Below are 6,915 nucleotides of genomic sequence, written 5' to 3'. Positions count from 1 at the left end.
CTCCGCACTCATAACCTTTACCAATAAAATATCCATGTTTAGACACGACTACTTTATTAGACTCAAAAACCAACTTAAATCCGTCTCTAGTCAGACGGGAGCCACTAACAAGATTCCTGTCGATAGAAGGGACATGCTGCACGTTCTTCAGCTGCACGATCTTTCCCGAAGTAAACTTCAGATCTACCGTGCCAACACCATGAACAGAAGCATGTGACCCATTCCCCATTAGGACGGTGGAACCCCGTGCGACCCGCTTCCATCTCCAGTGTTGCCAATGGTCACATTAGCAGACTTAGAAGTCTGCCCTGCAGGTGCCTTCATCCCCTTGCGCTGTGGACACTTCCTAGCCAGATGACCAACTTGGCCACACACAAAGCAAGTCCTCTCATCCTGATTAGGATTGTTGTTGTTCTTCTTCTGCTTCTTGAAGTTGGTGGTCTGCTGAGCTTTGTATTTCCCCTTGCTCTTGTTCTGGGCCTTGTGCACAACATTGGCACTGGACTGCCCACCATCGCCCTTAGACGCGGCATCTTTTTCCCGAGCTTTCTCCTCAACATCAAGAGACGCAATCAACCCCTCAACGGAGTATTCCTGTCTCTTGTGTTTGAGTGCAGTACCGAAACTCCTCCAAGATGGAGGTAGTTTTGCAATAATGCACCCGGCCACAAATTTGTCGGGTAAGACACACTTAAGGAGTTCGAGTTCCTTAGCCATGGTTTGTATCTCATGAGCCTGTTCGACTACAGAACGGTTGTCAGCCATTTTGTAGTCATGAAACTGCTCCATGATATACAGATTATTGCTAGCATCAGTAGCACCGAATTTAGTATTCAGTGCATCCCACAACTCCTTAGCGTCGGTCATATGCATATACATCTCGACCAGACGATCGCCAAGAACGCTAAGAATGCATCCCACAAAGAGAGTAGTGGCTTCCTCGAATTGCTTCTGCTGTTCAGCAGTAAGAACTCGTTCAGGTTTGCCAGTACTCACCCAGAAGCATTTCATAGCTGTCAGCGACAGAGTGACCCTGATCTGCCATCTCTTAAAATGCACACCGGTGAATTTATCCGGCCTCAGTGCATCGGCAAAACCAGCCATAGTAAAATCACAGTGCCTATGATAAGGTTTTTGGATTGTTGAGATTATGGGCATATAATGATTTAATTTATTCCATAAATAAATCATGACATTACAGATGAAAACTAGCATGAACGCATCATTAGATCTACACATGTAAACTACGCAGAATAACATGAACAGATCAAATATGCGCAACATATTGAACACGTACCGAGGTGACGAAAAGACCGGCTGCTTGGTCGAAACTTTTCGCAGGTGTCTACGAAGGCACGAAACACGCGAGCGAAGAGGAAGGCGAGCCGTCGCGAACGAACAGGGAGCAGTCGCGCGAAGCGCTTCCCAAAAACCTTATTGCCGCCTTCTCCCGGTGCAGGACGTCAAAGGCAGAGGTTCCGGAGACCTGCTCTCCCGATCGTTGGTGCACGCCGGCGAGCGGGATGGAGTAGTCTACGAGCGACGGCGCATTTGCAGCAAAACAAAACTGCAAAAGGAAGACCTGCTCTCCCGATCGCTGGTGCACGCCGGCGAGCGGGATGGAGTAGTCTACGAGCGACGGCGCATTTGCAGCAAAACAAAACTGCAAAAGGAGGCTGCATCTGCGCAAGGGTGAGGAGCCAATTTTTCGGACCATTCGACGCGTACGTCATGCACGCGCGCCGCCTGCCCTGCCAGGCCAGGCGAGGCGAGCGAGCGCGTGTGTTTCCCCTCTTCTCTCCACCACACATGCTTCAAGTGGCTAGGAGGGCATCCTCCCTTTTAAGGAGGTCCCCCTCTCCTAGAATAAGCAAGGTGGTACTAAACTCCACATGCATGCCATCCCATGAGATGGGCTTTTGTGATTTTCTAAAGAATTAATCTTTGAGTGGGCTAAGACCCATTCATTAATTGCAACAATTAAAATATCGTATCATAAAATGGAATACAAGAGACAGCGTAAGAAGGTGGTACACCATGCCGCCGAACATCCCAGCGATCCCGTAAACCCGGAAGCCACGGCCGGCCGTCGCCGCGGCGCCGGCGGAGCTCTCCACCGGAGACGACGACGTCCCTCCTACGGCTGCCCCCGAGCCACCGCCAGCCGCAGCGCACGGCGGCGCGCCCAGGTAGCTCGCCTGCGCGCCGCCGTACCTTCCCCGGCCGACGCACAGCTCGTCGTTGCCCCGCACGTCGAGGCGCCTGCCCAGCCGCGCCACGAACTCCGCCGGCAGCGCGATCTCCCCGGCCAGCCGGTTCTGGCTCAGGTTGAGCCGCCCCAGCCGCGGCAGCGCGGCGAGGCTCGCCGGGATCGGCCCGTCGAGCCTGTTCCGGTCGAGCGACAGCGCCGCCAGGCTGGCCAGCGCGGCGAACGCGCCGCGCGGGATCGGCCCCGTCAGGCCGCACCCGGACATGCCCACCACCTGCAGCCGCCGGAGCGACCCGACCACCGCCGCCGGCACCGCCGTGCCGATGGGGTTCTCCTGCAGGAGCAGGTACTGCAGCTTCCCCAGCCCGGCCATCGACGCCGGCAGCGGCCCGGCGAGCTCGTTGTGGCTCAGGTCCAGGAACACCAGCTCCCGCAGCGACCCGACCTCCGCCGGCACCCTCCCGGCGAGCTCGTTGTGGCTCAGGTCGGCCTTCTCCAGCATCCTCAGGCTCCCCAGCGCCGCCGGCAAGCCGCCGGCGAGGCTGTTCCAGCTCAGGTCCAGGATGGACAGGCTCTCCATGCCTCCGATCTCCTCCGGAATCTGCGCGCGCCGAACGTACACGTGTCACCACCACGACATGTACACGTCGTACGAGCTCAGTGACATGACACCTACCTCGCCGGTGAGGTTGTTGTAGCTGAGGTCGAGCTGCTGCAGCGGGGCGAGGCGGCCGAGCTCCGGCGGGATCTCGCCGCGGAAGCCGTTCTGGGACAGGCTAAGCACGCGCAGGCTCCTCAGGTCGCTCAGCGTCGCCGGGATCCGGCCGGTGAGGCCGGGGTTAGACTTGAGCACGAGCTGCTCGAGGGAGGAGGCGTTGGTGAAGAGCGCCGGCGGGAGCTCGACGGCGGCGGCGGCGGCGGCGGCCTGATCGTCGTCGGTGTTGGGAATCAAAGCAACTCACGCGAATACAGGCTACACTTTCTGAACGAGGCAGAGAGGAAGAAACAGAGAGGAAGAAACACAAACACATAAGCAAACACACAGGAGCTTTGCGGCACCAAAACAACTTGTGCCCTTTTCACTGGTTTTTTCTCTTAACTAAATGATTACAATGAGCAGCTATTTATAACACAGCACATACACACACGAAGCTGGTTGTTCCGCTTCTCGAGCCACACACGACGCCCACGTCCTGTTTACTTGGCCGCAACTTCACAAGTACTGAGTCCTCGCCGACGTCGTTGCTTGCACCACCCAACTAACCTGCATGCATGCAAACTGACCACATCCTACTCATAATCTTGTGCAAGACTCGGCTAATCACTAGCCCACAATTATGCATGGCTAACTAACTAAGCTACATACATGTGCTCTCATCTCCTGGCTTTTTATTGGCTCACTACTCACTGCCAACCACTACTCACTAAGCCATGCAGCACCCACGTACATATAGCTAGCTCTCCAGGCCATGCAATACACACATGCATATAGATAAACATGCTGAAATTAAGAAACAACAAGATTAATTTCTAACAGTCGGCGACGACGAAGCAGCCGAAGAGGGAGAGCGTCTTGAGGTGGGGGAGTCCCAGGAGCACGGGCGCGGCGAGCCTGGCGCCGGGCCTGCACGGCGGGGTGGCGACGTCGGGGCCGAAGTGGAGCCTGGTGGCGCGCAGGTGGCGGGCGTCGTCGGGGGCGAGCTCGCACTGGAGTCCCGGCCATGGCGTGTCCGTGCAGGGACGCCGGTGGAGCTGCGGCCACGTCGGGTCGCCGAGGAGGTCAGCCATCACCCTACAGATGGCAGCCAGTTCTGACCTTGGCAGCTACGCCGGCGGCGCCTCCCCGGCGAGCTGCGCGGCGGTGGACATGGCCATGGCGCCATGGAGGAAGAAGAGGAAGAAGGAGATGGTCAGCGAGGCGAGCCAAGCAGCCATTGGATTTGGTCGATGGTCTACCCTAGGCTTGCAAACCTGAGAATCTGAGATGGATTCATGGTTTTATAGTACGACCACACTCAAGAGTGTCACACACAGTCATACTGCCACACAGTGTATCTCTCTCTAATGGTAAAAAGGAAGATTTACTTGGTATAGTAGCCTTTTGTACTGTGTAATGTACGGTTTGGATGATTTGTTGATCGGATCTATGGCCCTTCACAGTTCTTCTACATGGAGGAGTTACCTACTGCGCCAGCTCAGATTCACGCGTACATGGCGCTGAGACCCGCACCTTCGCTCGGCCGCTCGCCCCCTAACTGGGAGACGTGTTTTCTCGCTGCAACGAGGGCGCGTGGCGAAGGAAACTCGCACTGTGGAAGTCATTGCTTCGATTCGGCGCGACCTCGCCTCCTCCTCTTTCTCCACCTTCGCCTCCTCTTTCTCCACCTTCGCCGCCGCTCGTCCAGAGAGGTGAGGTGAGAGGGGAGCCGGCAAGGGAGGAGAAGAGAGATCAATCCGCCTCGGCCTCCTCGACCGTCGCCGCTCCGGATCCACGCCGCCGCCTCGGCCTCCTCGCCATCACCGCTCTGGATCCACGCCGCCGCCTCGGCCTCCTCAAACACCGCCGCTCCGGATCCGACTAGATCGAGACGGACAAGGAGGAGAGGAGAGTTGCTACCTGGCGGCGGCGGCGTCGTCTCCGTCCTCTCGCCAGCGAAGGGAGGAGGGGAGGCCCGCGGAGGAAGGAGGGGAGGCTGGCGACGGCGGAGGGAGGAGAGGAGAGCTGGAGAAGAGAGGAGGGGAGCCGGCACCGGCGGAGGGAGGAGGTGGCCTAGCTCGTCGATGGTGCGGGGATGACGAGAAAAAGCTGCACGTGGGGATGACTTCCCTAATGGAGATAAAGGATGACCATAAGTTCTCGGTCTCGTTATCTCGTGTCAAATAGCATTTCCCAAAGACTTGGCATAAATCTGTCTCTCTAAATATTTGTTTGACTAGCTCTTTATAAATTTGACTCTTCATTTTTTTATGCTCCAAGAAACTCTCTATTTAAGTTCTCCGATATAACCGTGGGACACACATGTAAGGTTGTGTTATTCCCCTTTCTTTCCCAACCCACCTTCATCTTTTCCGCGCGCACGTGTTTTAAATTCTTAAACAATATGTTTATTAAAAAGTTATCTATAGAAAAGTTGCTTTAAAAAATCATATTAATCCATTTTTAAGTTTTTTAGGCTAATACTTAATTAACACGCATTAATGGGTAGCGTCATTTTCCGTGCTAGGAGGTGGAGTCTGTTTACTCTTCTTCTTCCCAACACCACTAACCAAAATCTTCAACTAACCACTATATTGACTAGCGCCTCCACGGTGGAGCAGCAACAATAACATCTGTCAAACAACACCGAGGACCCTTACACGAACAACTATATGAAGGAGATCCAAGGCAACAAAGAGAAGACTCGGCCGAACTCTGGACTATTGTACCATAGGATTATAGGTGGCCATAAGGCCCGAGGCCCGATGGCCTGGCCCAGGCACGGCACGCCCTGGTTGGGGTCATGCCCAGGCTGGCCCGACCCGGCAGCTAGGCCATGCCTGGGCCGATGCCTTGGCATGGTGGGCTGGCCCGGCACGGCCCGATTCAATGAGGAAGGAAGAAAATTAGTTTAGGGACTAAAATTAGATTTAATGCAGCCATATAATTGGGATGCAAAATAAACTTATTACAATCATTTAGACATGGCCAAGGATGGAAATTAGACTTTTTTTATGAAGAAGCATGATGGGCTGTCGTGCCTTCGGGCCGACACGGCACGGCCCGGTTTGTTGGTCGGGCCGTGCCGGCCCGATAGATTCTGGCCTGAGCACGGCCGTGCCGCCCATATGGCCATCTATACATAGGATGATTTGGAGGAGCCGAAGCTCGGGACTCTACGCTGCTAGCCAATCTAGAGCTCCAATGTTGGCATCAGGGCTTTTCTTCCACGGAGTGGATGCTGTGGGGGGTAGTGACGAGGACATTATTAGATACGCTCGCAACTCCACAAGTTCTAATGACAGTTTCAAGTCCAGTTCGTCCTCTAGATACAACACTACAACACTGATTTCAAATGGACATAGCACCTTCATGCTAACTCTGATTTGGATGATCTTTGACTTTTTTTTCGAAAGCTTGTGTTGTCACCTGTTGTTAACAACGGAACGCATCCGGCATTGTATCAAATTTTTTTATGAGTCAACGGGAATCGTCAAAACAAGACAGTGCTATTGCTGGAACTGAATTTGAGTCTTTCGGTCTTGTAATAGACTGGACCCATCTTGAGTGTGTGTCTATCCTCCTCCACTATCCATAATCTATCCCAAGCTCTTTTTTTCTCTATAAATATCTATGTACACCCCCAAAAAAAATTAGGTTTTGTTTAGCTGAATTTTACCAAGTGTCATTCGGTTTGTCTCTAGTCCTGTTCGTTTAGTCGATGACTATAAATTTAGAGCCCCAATAGGCCAATAGTTGGTGTGTTGATTTACCGAGTCGATTAGATCTATCACTTCAGTTGCAACTATTCCTTTGTGCTTAGTTACCTATTCACGACATTTAGATTGCATCTTACCTTGTTCTTGTAGTATTCTTTTGATTGAATTTCAGGGATCATCAACCGCGCGTCACGGTTGGTATGACATCATTTGTTGTGAAGCGAATGCATGACGTCCTGGACTTGTTTTGGTTGGTTGCCAAGTTGCAAAAGTCGTATTCGATCAAAGCG

At 53.6% G+C, this 6,915-nt stretch overlaps 1 pseudogene; it reads right to left on the bottom strand.

The window, feature by feature from the left end:
• Positions 1 to 1,778: 1,778 nt before the first annotated feature.
• LOC9270700 (receptor like protein 29-like) lies at positions 1,779 to 5,252 on the bottom strand (annotated as a pseudogene).
• Positions 5,253 to 6,915: the final 1,663 nt, after the last annotated feature.

This window comes from Oryza sativa, chromosome 3 (assembly GCF_034140825.1).
Source record: "Oryza sativa Japonica Group chromosome 3, ASM3414082v1".
In the NCBI taxonomy this organism is placed as follows: domain Eukaryota; kingdom Viridiplantae; phylum Streptophyta; class Magnoliopsida; order Poales; family Poaceae; genus Oryza; species Oryza sativa.
The sequence above is the reverse complement of the archived record's forward strand: the minus strand, read 5'-3'. Positions and strand labels throughout refer to the sequence as shown.